Source organism: Strix aluco, chromosome 2 (assembly GCF_031877795.1).
Source record: "Strix aluco isolate bStrAlu1 chromosome 2, bStrAlu1.hap1, whole genome shotgun sequence".
NCBI lineage: Eukaryota > Metazoa > Chordata > Aves > Strigiformes > Strigidae > Strix > Strix aluco.
This window is the reverse complement of record NC_133932.1, coordinates 130335947-130354775: the sequence shown is the minus strand read 5'-3', so window position 1 is coordinate 130354775 and position 18829 is coordinate 130335947. Positions and strand designations below refer to the sequence as shown.

The window sequence follows — 18829 nt, the reverse complement described above, 5'->3', positions numbered from 1 at the left end:
AAAAGAGCAAGAAAGCTTACGGGTTAGAGCAAAGAGCTGGGAACTGAGAAATTTGCCTGTACTACTGACAGTTTGGATGACCTTGGTAAATTAAGACTTTCTTTCAATTTTGTACAATTGTGAAATACGTGACACGCATCCACAGACACCACAGCAGCCCTTGGAGTTAAAAGAGATTTCCAACAGGTTCAGATATGTATGATTTTCTGCACTGCGTAAAAAAGAGTGATCATTAGTACCAAGTGGAGTGATAAGAGGCATCATGGAAAGCAGGTGGGACCTCTAATTATAGCAGTATAATTTGTCATGGAAATGTGAGAGAATTATAACAACAGTAATAATGAACCTACCTCAGCCCTGTGCTAGTCTTGTTTTACACTACAGTTATCCCACTGGAGTAACATAGTGCTGACTCAGGCCCCCAGATTATTTTGTATTTAATTATCACCATGTATTATTGTTGACATAAACCCTATATGTGGATACTTGCAATTATGTCCATTTCTGTTAGTTTTGCCAAGTCACGAAGGTCTGACTTTGAACAGGATATGTCTAAAGATATGCTTGTGATATGGAAGTCAGGAGGTAGCACTCTGCTGAGTCTGTGCTAGGCCAGTGATGCTGCAAGCCTATTTGAAGACACTGCTGTGGAAGGTGTGGCAAAACTGGATGAGCTGTTTAAACTAGATCCTCATCTCTTGTCGTTGCCAATTTCACAGCACTTTACTACTTCTGTACAAAAAAGTATAATCATAGAATCATGGAACGGTTTGGGTTGGAAGGGACCTTAAAGATCATCTAGTTTCACACACACACACACCCCCCATAAAATAATAATTAATGGAACAGTCAGAAACGCAAAATGCTAAGATAAAAAAAACCTCCTGATGTGATGGGTCTGCTCTAAAACTTCTAGAAATTTTTGTTTTCCTCTTCAGATTTTTTTCTCACTATCAGAACATAACCTGTACCTTTATGGGTCTATGAGGGTAATAATTATTTCCCATAGTAAAGGGAAAATTGATTTCAGTAGCCAAAGGCTAAAACATTGGAATCAGATTCTTCTGCCATTTATTTGTTTTTAAAAGGACATACCACCATGATTAGGAAAAATCTAACTAAATGTTTATATTTTTCTCGTATTACTGCAGAAATATTTATTGATCAGTACTCATTACATTTCCTATTTCAAAAAAGCATTTGTTGCTCTTTAAAAATATTGACTGTATGACTGGAACCATCTGTTTGCAGAGACTTCAGTGTGATACAAGAAATGGTAACCATAATCCTCAAAGATGCTTATCTATATTTGAGTTGGACTGAAAGTCTCAACATAAGCCTGGGAGGTTGTACGCTGTTCCCTGATTTAGTCTTCCAACACAAATGCTACAAGGGGTTTATGAAAGCAGGGAAGAGAGCAGAGAGGAAAACAAAAAAATATGGGGAACGAAACTCCCCTTTACCTACATAGTACATTTATGTACATGTGTTACAGTTAGTGAGATGCTTTTAAATACCATCTGGGCTTTGAATAAATAGCATTCTTATTTTAGATTAAGCTTTCATTGTGGTGTAGAGAGGGCTGCTGAACTTTTTTTCTTACTGATTTAAATTATTTTTCATGTAAATATGGCTATAAGTGTTTATGATTAAGAGACACAGAAGATACTGAATAACATTTTTTAAAATTACTGAGTGATTCACTAGCCTAGGGAGAAAATTGACTCTTGTAAAATGCAAGATGAGCTTTCAGATAATCTCATGGGTCAAAGTGCAACTGATTTCCAATAAAATACAGATTTGGAAGTACCTAAATTACATTTGAAAGTGAAATGTGAGCTACTAGTACAGGCCAGAGATATATAGGCAAGAATCTCTGCTTAAAATGCATAGTTTGGCATGTGGTTACTTTGCCATCCAGGACACTTTTGCTCTGTATCCGAGTTTGGATATGGAATTTTCCATCTCTTCACCTTTCAAACAGAAAGAAGTCTGAGTATGGACTTGCTAGAGCTATTTACCAGCCCCCTTTTAATTCCTAATTCAAGCAATATCACTCTAGTTGACTTGTTTCTGTATTTTCCCACTTCGCTATTTGGTGTGAGAAATAGTAGCTCAGTCCTTCACAAAGAATATTTTAAAGCTATTACTGTGTTTCTCGGATGGTTGGAGGTGCTATGTGTTTGACGAGCAAAATTATCTGGTGATTACTTAAAAATGGTTTGTTTGGTTGCTTTTTTTCCTTGTAGACTTAACTTTAATGATGTAACCTGCAGTGAGATCTAAATATGACTTCATGTTTTTAAGTTCTTTTATAGATTCCACTTCAGTTCAGAATATACGTTAGGAGTTGGAAAGATAATTTATGTTATCCCGGTGGACTAGGGTTGTGCCTATTTGCAGTCAGTTTCTCTTCCAACTCCATAGTTTCTTTGGTGAATTTGCATAAGCACTGTCATATTTTCATGTGTTAGTTCAATGTTTTAAAAGTCTGTGTGCCTGTGGGAAATAACACAGCCTTACTATACAGGAAGACAGAAGTGTTTAAGAACATTATTTTATTACTGGGAGCTGTTCTCACCTATCTTATCACTAGGGAGCTCACCTATCTTATCACTATATTGTCTCAATACTTGCATCCAAAATTTTTCCCAAATGTGATTTTAAAAACACAACACAACAAATGAAAGCTATTCTGGATTTACTGATTATCAATATCCCCACAAGAGAGGGTGCCTTCCCTACTGCTGCCTTGGAGGAGCTGCACCAAAATCCTTGGGAGATTGAAAATACTGACACTTTGTTTTGTAACTGAAAAAGTGAAGGGGGAAGATTCAGAATTAAAATTTTGACAGTTAGAAGTTATACAGTTACTGTACTTCACTATAATTTCTTAAGAGTAAGATCATTTATACTATACTACTCTGAGAAGTAGTACTTTGGCACAGGGGGGGGACCACAGAAAAGGGAGGGCAGAAAGCGGGATGCTTGTTACTCACAAATACAAGAGAAATGCAAAATCCTGAACTTGAGGTTTTGATAGGAAACATTGAAAAGGACGAGAAAAAACTGCCATTGATAAAGCATATGTATGTATGCAGAGATATTCAGTGCCAATTTGCAATAGTAGGGCAAACTGACGTAGGAGTTCATTGTAAGCCATAGTCATTATAAACTGCTGTCAATATGAAATCACTGGAAAAAGGGTTTTTTTGTTTTGCTAAGAAAGAAAATTAAAAAACACACCGTTGTGCAGAAGGAGTTACAAGATCTAAAATCCGTGAATTTTGTGGAAGTCTAGTTATGCAACTGACCTTTTTTAGTTGAACCTAAATTTAGTTAAGTTGTCATTGTAAGTTTGCATGTAGAATTTGTTAATGTTTTGGGATCTTAAACAATTTATTCTTTAAAAGGTTCTTATTTCATTTTTAAAGTATAGCACTAGAAGCAGCTAGCTTATCTGATTTTAAATAATGCTTATAGTGCATAAAACCACTACTGTTACTGCATAAAAAGCAAGGTCAGTGGAAGTGACAAGATATTAAAATACATTTTTTTAGCTGACAAAGGGAAGAAGAGGAAGATTTAGTTTGACTTTCAAAATGAAAATTTCAATATTGTTAAGGAAATACTGGAACAGAAACATTACAGTCTCCAGGGAGATGCATAGACAATTTCTTCCATACTCCATGCAGAAAATGAATCATTCCATAGATAATTGGAGTTGCTTGCTGTATCTTTTGAGGATCATTATAGTTCTTGCTTTTATGCTGTTGAAATCACTACACTGCTGAAGTGGGGAGCAGGGAAAAGAACATAACACTACAATGTGAGAGTACACTTGTATATATGGTTTTGCACATCACAAATTGCTTTTGATTTGATTACACTGATTTCTAACATCTGAATTCTGAATAGCAATGACTGTAGCCTTAAGACAGACTTTCCTGAAAAGCAGCCTGAAACCATCATAATGTATTACACCATGTAAAGAGAACACCTGAAATGCACTGAAGCCCACATGGGGGGAGTACGCAGTACAGAAACCAAATGTCACTTGCTGCTACTCATTGATAGTAGTGTGCATCTGCGCAGCCCAATGCAAGACCATTCATATACTCCTGAGCTGGTTCTAGACAAGTTAGGTTAGCTGATGGAGCAGTCTAACCTGCTTCCCATAAATGCCCACATCGATTGATAGTTGACTTGGGTATAATCAGCAATGTGTGTGGATAGTTCAGTTGCTGATCTGATGAAGACTGAATAAGCTGTAATCAGAACTCTTAGCCTGTTCAGGGTACAGTGAGTAAGTGTTGCAGGTAGGAGTACTTCTGTAGTATCTATGGCAAGTGTGTGGCTACACAGGCTTGCTTAGAAGCAGAAGTCAAACAGGTTTGGTTAGGATACAAACCCACATAATACTGTCATTGAACCATGCAGAAGAGAATTTGCTTTTGACATTTCAGATTCAGCAGTATGAGTGAAGGTTGTTAATTTTTCATATCAAGACTTTACAACCATTTTTTATATTATAGTACTTCAGTGAATGTGTTTTAAAAGTCCTGTTTTACAAAGACATCTAAGTAGGCAATGAATTCATGAGCATTGTTGAAATCACAGGTGCTGTTTAGAATCTTGAGGCTCAGATGATTGAAACTTCTCCTTGTTGGTTTGTGTACAGCAATTAGAAAGAGAAATATGCAAAGAGGGAAATTTATTCCAGATGGAAATTTTAGTTTATTTTTCCTAATGGATTTTGCCTGCTTTCCCAGATACCTCAATTACACAATTAGCATTCGTGTTGGTATGCCATGGATTACAGAACTGGGTCCTTCAGCCTAGGGTACTGAAAGGTTGTGCTTTGGAACCAAAAATACAAGATCCAGACTATAGTGGCAGTGATCAGAACACTGTAATCTTGTTCAGCCTATTTCTTTTCCTTGTCTTTCCTTTTTTTTTTCTGATACAATCTTGTACAATACCATAGTGCTTTGAATTAATGACAAGAAGGGTAGAGTTTTCTCTTTTGACAAAAGTGGGATTAGTCCACAAAGGAAGATCAGTACAATACCAAAGCCAAATCATATCTCAGTGAAGTTAGAAGGAGAATTACACTGGCTTTGTTGGAGCTTGGGTAATCCAAGAATAAACATGGCAACATAATACTATAAGCAGGTTCATACTTTTATGTCGAGGCTACCTTCCAAATCATATGACATCATGCTTTGTAGCATCTCAAACACTGTTTCTCAAAAAGCCACAATCTATTTGCATTTACTACTGGGTATTCTTCATAAAGAATAGCATCACATGGAAAATAAATTCTTAAATGACTGGAACAGTAAATCTATTTGCTGTTGACCTAAATAAATCAAGCAGCATGGACCATTGCTGAGAAATAAACCTTAAAACAAAATGCTGCCATATAAAATTGTAGTTTTTAGTAATCACCACTATAAGAGAGGTGATTTTTGTAAAAGTTAATGTAAATTAGATCTTCAGTAGGATAGAATATACTCTATTTTTTCTCACATCAGATTTATATAATTTTGTCCACGTCAACCTTTCCTGTTTTCATGTTTAAATTTTCCAATTCTGCTATTATTTGCGTTACCACTTCACAATGAAAAATCAGCTTATTAGTGTCAACTAACAGAAATGAAACATCGATGCAACTTAGGAAATGATAGGTTTTCTTCAGCTTGCCCACAGAAACGGTGAATAGCACAAATTAATTTTAGTCTTGTCTACCTTAATATTGCTCCCATCACTGTAAGAGTCTGGACATCTCTTTTATCTTTGGTATTTTAGAGACAGGTGAACGGAGAGAGCAAATGGCTTTACTAAGGTCCTAAAGGAAGTCCACAGTGAGGGTGAGAAGTTTCAGACTCACTTGCCAAAAGCATCAACAAACAAAGCACACAAATCAAGAATATGTAGGGCAAATTCAAATTTTAGTAGCACAGATATGAATTTAAATCAGTGTAATTATCATTTTGAAGATTTGAGATAGCTTCAATTGACTTGTAAAATAAATTGCTGGATAAAAATGGAAGCTGCCATTTGATTTGGGAATGTTGATTCACAGGTTGATTAACCAATATGCAAGAATTTGGTAGTATTGTAAAGCGACTTTATATTTCTAACAAGAAAAAGCAAAGTGAATTAAAATAGGTCCTAATAAAAATTTTTAAAGGGTATTAGCATTTCATCTCTCAAGGCTTAAACCAGTCTCTAAGTAGAGAACAAGATGAACTGTGATACAGGAAGAAATTTATATTTTCTTCTGTAAAATACTGGCTGTTTTACCTCTGTTCTCAATCAGAGGTGTACATAGTGTAAAATTTACTGTAAGATATTTAATGGGTCTGGATTGTCATCTGTGAAATACATAAATTGAAATAATTAATCTTTTCCACCACTGATTTATACATTCTGCATTTGCATTGAAAGGGAAGGGTTAGTGTTTGGGACTGATGTGTAGCAATGTCTGATTGGTATATAAAAGGATTCTGCAGCTACAGTAGATGTCATAGGTTTAATAATAAGATGCAAATTTAAATGAATTTAGATGCCTCAGAGGTGTAGAATGTCTCCAGGCCAAGAGAAAAAACAGCAATCAAACTGTTCCACTTAACTTTTAACTTGCATTTTATATCCAGAAGTAACTGATGAGTGAAAGAAACTTCTTTGGGTTTCTCATGTATGTTTGCCCAGCAGTATTTGGAGAATTCCACTGGATAAAAATACAGTTAGTTAAACAGATATTTTCTGTAGTAGTCATCCCTGAGAAGTTGGACAAGAGGCATAACTTGGAATAAAATAGTGTATCAAAGGAACTCTAAAGAGCCTATTGCTATGGAATTTCCTGCCAATCTTGCAAATGCAAGATTTGAAAATGTGGATGACCATCCAATGCATGGGCTTATCCTCCATCAGTTTTTTTTGTATCATCTGAGTAATCCATACTTCATATGTGAAGTGTTCATTGATTGCAGGGTATTCATAGGTTTTCAGCAGAACTGCTTTGTCCTCAAAAATAACGCATGGAGAACTGAAGCAAAAAGCTGCAATGCTAGCTCAGTTCATGTGCACAGAATAAATATGGACACAAGATTCCCATCTCCAAAAATAGCTTCCTTGCGTGGCTATTTCTTTTTACAGTGCTAAATGACAATGGAATTCTGGTTTTGGTCCCAGTTAAGATTGGATGAGTTACTGGTATAAATCCAACTGTGACCATTTTTATTGATTGATTCATGCTTCCTTGTGCTTCCCTGTCTGTATGTTATTCATGTTTTCTCTTAAACAGCAGTGTTTTTTCTCTCACTGTACCTAGCACAAGTGGTTCTGGCCAAAATATTTGAGAACCAAATTACAAAGGTGCTTACAGAGAGAAATCATTAGTTGAAAGCAGCAAAGAGAGATTTAGCTCTAGATAAAGCTCTTTATCTAATAAATGAAAGCTGAGTAGAAGCAGCATGGCAGCTCCTTCACCCTTCACACTAAAGTAACTTGAAATAACCCAAGAACCTTGGGTTTGTTGACTGACTGATTACCAGATTGTAATTATAAGAAATGTTCCCTAACCTACAAGAAATATTTGAAGAGTTTAATGAAGGAAACTCAGGCTGTTGTCCAGGATTTACACTATTAAGTATCTTAATGACATTAAATCTGTTTCCAAAAGGATCTCAAATTGACTGTTTTATCAGCTCAGTCATGTATGCATGCTTGCTAATTTTGCAAATCTTTTAAAATGAGTTTCCAATGTTTTACTCAAATGATGTGTCTATTAAGTTTGTAGCTAAACAATTCACCTTAATGACTACCACAAGCTTAGAGAAAATTCCTTCCTAAATTCCTGTCACTGTTCTTTCCTGAATAGCTAAATTTCTCTTCAAAGACTGAATTTAACAAGCATCTTTAAATAAACGGTGGTTTATATGTCAGGGATATAAGGATTGACATAATGGAACATATAAATCTATCTACCCCATCATTTATCTAATCCAATATATGGCCTATAATCAAAGACAGGCAAAATTAATCACAAATGTGTTTGGACAATATTACAGTGATCTACTATGGGAGATGCTTATGCCTGAGACTCCCACTGAGAGTAACCCCAGAATGAGAAAAATTAAAAGATTTTTAATTTTTTTTTAATCTAGTTAATTCTTAGACCTCATAGTGTGAAACACTGAATGTTTCCCATGAAATGCTAAGTCCAACTTCTATCAAATCAAAAAGATCCAAGAATCATGGTTCGTATAGATTAGAAAAGAAACAGAAGAGTTTAAGCTGTTGAATTTCTTCACTATTCATCTTTCATTTTGACAATGCATTCATGATGCATTTTCAAATTACCATTCACTGCTGTTTGTATGTATTCTGTTGGGATGTCATTTGTTTATGTGCGTTACATTATTTCTACTTTTTGCTTTTCTCTGTGTGTTTCTCTAGGATTTTTGGTTTTGTGTTTGGTATAGCTGCACATGCACACATGCATGCTGGGCTGATTTGAATGACAGAGCAAGTGAGACTAAATAGCACCTTATGTAGGATTACATTCTCACCTCTGGTCTGTTAAAAAAGACAAATATTCAACCCATATTCCTAGTGTGCGTAGAGATAATGTATATCCAAATGGGAGGGATAACATTATCAGAAGGTATCACACAGGTGCAGTAAACATTGTATCAGGAGCAACTGCAATATAAAGTGTGCTGTTCTGATAGATTTTAGATCGTAATTGTAAATTAATGTTCTTTCTGTTGTGATCATTCTTTTTGTTTTGTTGAACCACTTCTGTGGAAGCTGAATACACTCCTTTTCTGGCTGTTTCACCTTGACAGTGTAATTCACTGCAGTGCACACATGAGAGTTAGTAAGTACAGAGGAAATGAACTTGGTCGTATGCAGAAACAATATTAAAACTTAAATTTCTGTAGGAATGTTTTTATTGTGCAAATATAATGATACAGAATCTCATGGGATATAGAAATGTTTGTTAATGGCATAGTATGGTTTGGCATCAGACAGTTTTTCATTGCTGTTTTAAATCACTTTAATTAATTGTTGTTATCCATATGCTTTATCTTGAATGAGTAAAATTCAGTGCAATGACTGTACCATGAAAAGAATTTTATGTGCTTGTTTTTCTTTGGATGGAGATGGATAGAAACTTTGCAAATTAGTTTAATGGTTTTCAGTTATTTGAGCTCTGTCATTAGGCTTATTTATCTGTGATTTCCCTACTCTTTAAAAAAGAAGCAGATGCAGTATAAAAGTCCTATGAATTATTTTTCAAGTGTCATCTTCAGTGCAAAGAAAGTCAACCCTCCCTTGAGAAGAGAAAGCAAAGCTAAACTGTTCTAGGCATTAAATGAAGTATTGCAAGATCACTGTAACCATTAAGACATAATCTCTGTCCATTTTGTTAATGGTAAGATTGCTCTGACAGAGTTCTGTGTTAAAATCACACTATACTTTCTTTTTTTTTGTATCGTGAATTGGAGTTAGGTCTCTGATTCCTGAAGGGAACTCTCAGCAGTCTTATAAGTGGTATTCATAACTTTAAATTAACTTCTATGGACTGTGGTGGAAAAGTACATGAAAATGCGAGGTCTTCCCAGATTTCTCTACTGTCTGTTTAACTCTTTGTTTTCTTATCCTCCTATTGAATATATATCTCCTATGAAATTGAATTTCAACAAAAATAATCCACTTCATCCAGTTCTATTGACAATAATAAACCAGTTAATCTAAAAATCTGGTTTTAACACTTTCTGAAATTCAAGGTCTTACTGGCTGTTAGTGTCATTATGAACAATTTACTAATTTACAGTATTTCAGAATTTATGCTGTATTCACAGACTACAAATTAGAGAAGCTTTTTCTTTAGACAATAGTAGCAATTTCCTTACCAGAAAACTTCCCTACTCATGTCTTTTTTTTTTTCCCCAACAATACAGCTGGTAAATACATGTATGATGTGCAATTTGGTATTTTTGGACTGCAAATCTTATATAATTCTTCCTATTGTGCCTATATGAGTTTTCCTCAAACTTTTGAGATATTCCTTGAGTTCTATCTAAGTTTTGCCATTCAAAGTTGCTTAAAAGTGGACCCATTTTTCAAGTCCTTGGTAACATCTTTCAACATTTGTTTAAACTGGAAAGGGATTTTGGTGCAGATACTTGTGTTGTTTCTTGCACAGAAACCTAGTAAGCTTTGTGTGCAATAAATATGTTTCATTACAGAAGCAATGCACAGCTCTAGAAATACATCAAAAGTGGTGTTACGGGACACTGATGAGTGCTGCATATTGCAGTTGCCACAAATCATCTACTGATGGAAGTTGTGCTACATAGTCCCTGCACAGCCCACTCAGCAAGTGCCCTGCAGCAGAGGCTCAGCTGTGGTGGCCCTGGGCCACCATCTGCATCTCTTGGTGCTGGGTGTAAATGCAGTTATACCAGCTGTGTGCAATAGAAAGGAGAGTAGGCCAGCAGAGTGGCTGAAAATCAGGGAATCTAAGTTTCTACTTGAAAATTTATGTTTCCTACTCTTATCACTTGCATCAATACCCAAAGAAAGACTATACATGTATGTATGCAAGTATTATTGCTTTCCATTTTTAATAGGAAAAATATTGGACACCAGGTGCCCATGAAGCTGCTCTATCACTCACCTCTTCAACTGGACAGAGGAGAGAAGGAAGGCTCATGGGTTGAGATAAGCACTCACCAGTTACCATCATGGGCAAAACAGACTCGACTCAGAGAAATTAATTTAATTTATTGCCAATCAAATCAGAGTAGGGTAATAAGAAATAAAACCAAATCTTAAAACACCTTCTCCCCACCCCTCCCTTCTTCCCAGGCTCAACTTTACTCCCAGTTTCTCTACCTTGTTCCCCCAAGTGGCACAGGGGGATGGAAAATGGGGGTTGTGGTTAGTTCATCCCAAGTTGTCTCTGCCACTCCTTCCTCCTTGGGGGGAGGACTCCTCACACTCTTCCCCTGCTCCAGCGTGGGGTCTCTCCCACAGCAGACAGTCCTCCATGAACTTCTCCAACATGAGTCCTTCTCATGGGCTGCAGCTCTTCATGAACTGCTCCAGCGTGGGTCCCCCACGGGCCCACAGGTCCTGCCAGGAGCCTGCTCCAGCGTGGACTTCCCACGGGGTCACAGCCTCCTTTGGGTGCATCCCCCTGCTCCAGCGTGGGGTCCCCCATGGTCTGCAGGTGGGTCTCTGCTCCCCTGTGGACCTCCATGGGTGCAGGGCACAGCTGCCTCACCATGGGCTGCACCACGGACTGCAGGGGAATCTCTGCTCTGGCTCTCCTGGAGCACCTCCTGCCCCTCCTTCTTCACTGACCTGGGTGGCTGCAGAGTTGTTCCTCTCACATATTCTCACTCCTCTCCCCAGCTGCAGCTGTGCAGGCTTTTTTTCCCCCTTCTTAAATATGTTATCCCAGAGGTGCTACCACCATCACTGATGGTCTCAGCCTTGGCCAGCGGTGGATCTGTCTTGCAGCCGGCTGGCATTGGCTCCATCGGACATGGGGGAAGCTTCTAGCAGCTTCTCACAGGAGCCACCCCTGTAGCCCCCTGCTACCAAAACCTTGCCGGACAAACATAATACATATACAGAAAATGAGTGAGAAGCTGAATGACTCCTTCCTACCATATAATACCACACGCTTTGGCACTCTGCCTTTGAACTGTTTCGACATATTCTATTTAGTTTCTCCAGACATCCTTAATAGAAGTTTTTTTCTGAAGTACGTCTTTCTTTCTATTGCATTACAGAAGACCTGACTGATGAAGACATTTTTCTGTACTATAGCATGTGTTTTCCTTTGGTGAAGCTGATTTCATTTTAGGCAGCAAGAACGCTTGTTGTCCTGTCACGTAGAAATCAAACCATCTCCAATTCTCTTATGCCCTGTTCGATTCATTGGAATGGTAATGATTGGAAAGCACTAACACCGGAAGAGAATTAGGAGTGGTAGCAAACAGTAAATGAGGTATGGCATTTGAGTGTAGCAGCATGGCAAAAAAACCTTGGATGATGTTGAATTACATAAGCACCATGGCAGAGAGTAGGGAGGTGGTGGCAGTGGCTTTCTCCACGAGGAACTGAAAACTCAGCATTGTATTAGATGCTGGTACCAGGGTGCCACAAGGTGTTGGTAATTCGGAGGCCATGCAGAGTGTGTCAGAAAGTTTTCTGTCATTCCTAAACAAACAATCCCTATTTAAATTCATGAAAGTAGCATTACATCCTCTTCCACAACTGTAATTAGAGCCAAACTCAGTTGTTTTGTTCATGGACCATTTACAGCCGAGATGCTTAAGCAACTGAGAAGGTGAGATCTTCTTTCTTCTACCGTTCTCCTTTTTTTTTTTTCCTACATACCTACATTTTTTTTTCACTTGTTGCAAATATTTTGACATGTCAACCTCACTCCTCAGCTGGTATAATTGTCAAACTAACTTCATCAGGGAGTATTCTAGCTCCCAGATGGAGCTTTATCATTCCTTATATTCATTATAGTAATATAAATAATATCAACAACAATAATAATAGTACAACTGAGAGACTAGTAGGAAGAATTGAGATTTACTTTTTTTAACAGTAACAGAATGTCTTGGAATGCCGTGGAAATTTAGGCATCCCACTTCTAAAAACCCAAGTCCGTCCAAAGTATGAGGAGAAGATATGATCAAGAAACGTAATGAATTAGAGGAAGGATGGGATGAAAGGGAGGAATTTCAGCAAAATAAAAAAAATGTATGTTGTAACAGAAATCAGTACCTAACAGTGACATCTAGAACAGAATAACCTCTGAAAGAGCAAGGTACCGTGTCTGAGACATTAAAACAGGTCTCATGTTTCCTAAAATTTGTTCCACTTAATTTTGTATTGGTTTGTCACGGTATTTTTTCTTTATCGCTTTCACTCGGTATGCCTAGTTTGCTCAATGTTGTGTTCTTCATACTACTGTGTTAAATCTGTATTTACCCTGCACACAACATTAGACTACATGTGAAACTTCATCAACAGTGTATCCTCTCCACTCTAGTCGTGTCACAGCATTCCTAATTATTTTCAGTTCCCCTCACATAATTCCAAACTTTTTCAGCTGTTTTAGATATTATATTTCAAACTAAAACAACAATTCCTTCTCAGATAAGCATACTTCTTATATTTTAAAGCTCATCATTATCTCCTGCAATTACCTCGGCTGTAAGGCAGCAGACTTGAAGTCAGTGGATGTTTCACCACTTTGAAGATAGCTGCTGACTTAGTTGCACTGCTAACAAAGGCGGATAATTAACTTTATTCCAGGAGCTGAAGCATTCCTCAAGTCACAGTTTCACCTTGCATTCTTCCTTATTGCTATATGATGCTAATTTAGGGCTCCAATAACTCAAATATTTTTAAGTTGTGGAATGTGGCTAACCACTTCTTTGTGGATACTTTTGCGGGGCAGGGAGGGGGAGGGAGGGAGGAAGGGAGGAAGGAATGAAGGGAGGGAGAGAGGAAAGGTCAGCAACCTTGTTTACTTTACTTGTGCACATGAAATTGCTCCAGAGAACCTGACCACAGATGTAGTGTGGTCCTTATTCTACATATTTGTAGGCAGAGTGACAGCCGAATCCTTTGTTTCTTTTCTGTTTTCCACTGAGTAGGTATTTAGCCTAGCAATGCTATTTGTAGAGTATATGTACAGATGCCATTTTAAAAAAGGAGTTGTGACTGCTAAGTCACTCCAGAAATCCTCACTGAATCTGCCTGTGCATGAAGACAGTGTTAGATCTCATGTTTGGCTTTGTTGCCTAAGGGTGATCTGAAAGTAGCAGGGTTGAATGTCCTATTCTCTGAAGTTTCCTGTTTACTGCTGATGGGAGACTGGTTAGTTTGACACTTCTAATATGGGTCAGTAACTGTCAGTACTGGATATTATCAAGCTGTTTGTAGCCGAGATAAAATTAATACCAAAAAAGCACTCTCTGGTCTTCTAATTAATCCCACAGGAGAGCAAAAACTCATTTAACTTAGAAGTTTAGCTGTTGGCAGCATCGGGAAAAGCTGGTTTCACTTCACTGAGCTGAATTAAAACTCCACATTAATGGAATTAAAGCGTGTTGCCTTCTTAAACTCCTACATCCATCAAAGCAAAGGCTTAGAAGCTTTATAAACAACTGCACTGCTACCTTCAATCCTTGACATAAGAAACAACGTGCTGAGAATACATCATAAAACCAGTGTTAGTGTTCCCTTCACTGTCTCCAGTGGAACTTTTTCAGTGTTGTATTTATCAATCTTTTTTCTTTTAGTATTGTGAATAGCAAGGAATAACTCGGAGCTCTAGTTCTGAGGGGTTTTTTTCTGTTTGGTCGTTTTTTTCTGCACAGAGCATACAAATAGACAAATGCAACTTGTATACTTTTCTTCTGTGAGGCAGTTTCAGAATTGGGACCTCGGGAGTGCTGCTCCAAAACCAGTGTTCAGGGAGGTCTCTATCCAGCCTGTGCCGCTCGCTGCATCACTGCTTCTTTATGAGAAGATGCAGGTCAATTGATTTAGGAAGCAAATAATGACTTTTATGCTGTCAGTTTTGACTTGTCAAAGCAAAGATATATGAAAACCAAAGGTTTCCTAAATCAGGGCTATATCAAATAGAGGACAACTGTTCTTTGTTGGTAAGAGGTGGATTGGGAGAGGAAAGCTGATGACTTTTCTAGTGCTCTGTGAGTAAAGACAGTGTTTATTGTTTTTATATGAGTAAAAGAGACCAGGAGAAATTTTAGATTGTAATAACCTTCTGTCTTCCACCCTCAATGCAATAGGCAGTCTTTGGGATGAACTCTGATTTGAGTGTCATGCAGTCTGATCCTTTAATGCTGTTTTGTCCTTATTTTTAGTTGCCAAATGGCATTATAGAAGTTTAAAACACAATAAATATTTCCCTGATGTGATTGTTTCATTCCACATAGGGGTTTCACTGGGACACTGTGTATTGGTGAAAGTGTCATTTCTGAAGGGAAGGCAAAGTTCATGTGGTCCCTATAGAGAAAGAAGGGTTTATCATGCTGCCTCCAGTTTCAGCATCACCCACACAGCAGAAGTGTCTTCAGAGCATCCTTTGGCTAGGACAGAATTAAAACTAAGGAGACTGGCTACTCACCTTCTTGTTACTGTAATACTTACTGATACTATTTTCATAATAAACATTTTTAAAAAAAATATGTTAACACCATGCTGCTCTATTTTTAGTAATTAACAATGTACTGAGTAGTATACTGAAATATTATTACCTTATATTATTAAAACTATTGAGACATTTGTTCTGTATCATTTTAGAGAAAGGGTAGCATTTTTATATGCTCAAATGTCGAACTTGGAATACTTAGATCTGTGTGTAAAAATATGCTGCTTGCCTAGATATCTCAATAGGGATGTAAATGTCTATGCTTAGGCATTCATGATAGAGAATGTTGGTGGCAGTAACTCAGAAGTTTTATTTTCTTTTGTGCTACACAAAACATTGACACATGCACAAGTGTGTTAAGCGTGTGATGGAAACGGCTTCTTTCTGCCTGTTCTGCCACTTTGACAGAAGCTACCAGGAGCTCTATCTTTTAAATAAGTCAGGAGTGATATCAGACTGTTATCTGTCTCCAACTGGATAGCCAGTTATGTCAAACAGTGATTAAACTGCGGGTTTGATTTTCAGCTGTCATTGTATTCACGATGATACTTTAAAAGGCATAGGCTTGTACTGAGCATCAGACTTGATTTTTGTAATTATGACACAAAAAATGAGTTTTCATATCACCAGTTACGAATTACTTTCATGAAAAAAGCCAAGGACTCATTTGAACTCTGTCACAAATACCTAGGATTGGAAAAGGGTTTCTAGTGAGTGGAATATTGCCAATAGCTGAGCCCCTCGCTTGGAAGGAGTGAGGTATAAGATTCCTTGCACAGCTCTGCATAACTAGGTAGTCATTCCAGTGAGGGATACTGATGACATCTAGTGCTTGAGTGTTTTGATAATTTCAGGAGAATACTGAATTGAAATTACTACTTTAATTCATACTTGTTATGGGATTACATTACTTAATAGAGCATCTGATATAAAATAATACTGCCATTCTAGTTGTCTTTTTTTTCACTCCACCATTGAAATGTGTTCTGTTTTCCCAAGAATCTGCTCTTCCTTCTGAATATTCTCCTTTTGACAGCCTGTCTGGATAATCCTTTGGTTGATATGCTGCTTCTTGCCCCAGCCATAATAATACTGTGTGAGGGTAACTGCCAAGCAGATGTGATGGCACGACACAAATTCTCAAGTGGCTGAGGAGAGTGATTAGTGACTCCTGGGTACCTTGCCCTTCTGCTGAGATGTTACACATCTGATTTTCTGAAGGGGATGAATATCCTCTTCTGGCAGAGCAGTGTTTTGGAAGTGTTTCGGACTGGACACCCAAAATCAAGGAACCTGGTGCTTCTAATCACTTCTGGAAATGCTGTTTGCTCTCATTTAAATTCTGTGCCTCAACAATGATTTTCCTTAGAAAGTTCATCAATAGCATTTGCACTAACCTTTCTAAATAGGAATCATATGTTTTCAACAATAATGATTTCCATTTATAAAGAGATGGCCATTTTTTTAACATACATGAATAATGTCATCCGAAAATAAATTTATGAGACTGCAGCCAATACCAGCTTTAGATCTGGGTAGGCCTGTGTTCAGAAAGGTAATTCATTCCATGTCAAAGAAGAGTGTTTGAAGTCAAACAGAGATCTTTTATAAACAGTAAGAGGTTTTGCTAATTCTGTAAAGGCCATTATGAATAGTATGGTGACAAAATTCCTAGTCTTTATTCATCCATTATATAAAGTATTTAGAAACAGACAGGTTCAGGTTTTGCACAAAGTAGCCTGGGTTAAGTATCAATTCTCAAAGGTAGTTGAATTCATCAGTAAAATGTAGCATTGCTGTGGGGACTGAGAGTCTATTACAGTGATCAGACTGGTCCCTTTCCTCATTTTGAATCTTCCAGTGCAGGAGCAATAATTCACTGTTCTGTAAATTACTTTGCTGAATGTAGCCCATTTTTTTTTCCGACATCCAAACATAGTCACATCCCAAGTGCTTACTTTTCAATATGTTTTTGTGACCGCCATCATTTACTAATTCTGTTGATGAATGGGAAATTATTTGGTTTTAGTTCTTATCAACTGAAAGTCCTACCTTTAATGCTCTTGTCATTTTGAAACTGGTCATAGTTACATAAATAATTTTGCTGTAGTAAAAATGGGGCAATGCTGAAATCTTTTTCAGGAAAAGAAACAAAGCTTTCAGAATTCAAGCCTGCTCGGCAAGTTGTGGTTGGATGTAGATATTATGGCTCTGGTCATAACAGTATGGCATGGCTCTAGTAAGGAGGAGATTTTGAAACAGGGAGAGGTAGCTTAAATGTTTTAAAGCAAAGTCCCATATCAGCTGTCATTCCTCAGCTTCCCTTTCCTGTGACAACATTTCTTTGAAAAACAGAACACTACACAACATACTGTGAAATAAATCAAATTCCTGCATGAAACCTTCAGTTTCTACCTTGCCATGCCTTGTCAATAGATTTTTTCCCCCCGCAAAATATGTAGCATCTGTTGCAAGAATATGAGCTGCTTGTTTAAAGTCTCCATTGTGGGTTTGGCATCGGCAGTATAGCTCAGGCACGGCATTGCCATCCTTCTCTTAGAAGCAGACCTTGACATACAGTATGACTTAGAGGGCCATGACATATATCATCGTCCCTCCTCTGCTGCATTCTTGTTCCTTGTACCAGCCATATTTTTGCATCATTTGATGCAACTTCAGGGAATAAAGTTTCTGAGAGTCAAGCTGCACAGGGAGAAGATGTAGGAGTTATGGCTCTGCTGTGCCACTTCTTTCTCATGTATACAGGGGAAGATTCAGGGTAGAGGCTGTTCTCTCCCTTATTAATTTTGTGTGGGAAGTCAGTACAGGAGCATAAGGATATATGTTCACTTCCAGCTCTGTAGAGGGAGAGGGACAGAAGACAAGCCACAACCTAAACTTACATTTTTAAAAATGCATAAACGCTAAAAGAAAGGTAGTTTAAAAATGCACATCTCAAATCATTTGCAAGATGAAAACTTAATGTGAAATTTTAACCAGTCTTCGTAAAATATTATTCCGCAATGTTTGTCTAGCTCAACTATTCTGTTCAAACCATGATGCCAGAGATTCACGATACTCCTGTACATCCTGTGTTTTGCTGTAAAATGGATAAAAAACTCCCAAACTTCCCAAAAACCTTCTGAAATACTCAGAGCAAGGATGAGTACAGCAGTTTACTAACATGAAACAAGAGCACAATTGTTGCAACAGGAAATACCAGCAGGTAGCAGGTCTTTTGTTTGTCCTGTGGCATAATATCGTGTGTCACAAAAAATCACATCTCTTCTGTCAGACAGACAGTATTGACTCTGCTACAGGATAAAACGCCTATAGAATAGATGTGTTGCTCACTAACGTTGAACGTCTTAGCTTTTAATGAAAATAAGTTGTGCTTCTTCTGAACAAACAGCTCAAGTTGTATACAAAGTTTGAAAGCAAGACAGAATTTGCAGTTAGAGTCAGTGATATAAAACTGACTTAAAGATTTATTTTTAATGTGTACTTTGCAGTATTAATACTGGGCCTCAGTGTGTGATGTAGCCATTTAAACTAATCAGAAGATATACCCAGATGCTTCTGCTTTTTTATTTTATTTTT

General features: G+C 37.4%; 1 protein-coding gene across 30 annotated transcripts in view; it reads left to right on the top strand.

Annotated features, from left to right (window-relative positions):
* The window catches only part of DLG2 (discs large MAGUK scaffold protein 2), a 1053560-nt gene that overhangs the window by 785811 nt on the left and 248920 nt on the right, over positions 1-18829 (top strand). The window lies entirely within an intron of this gene.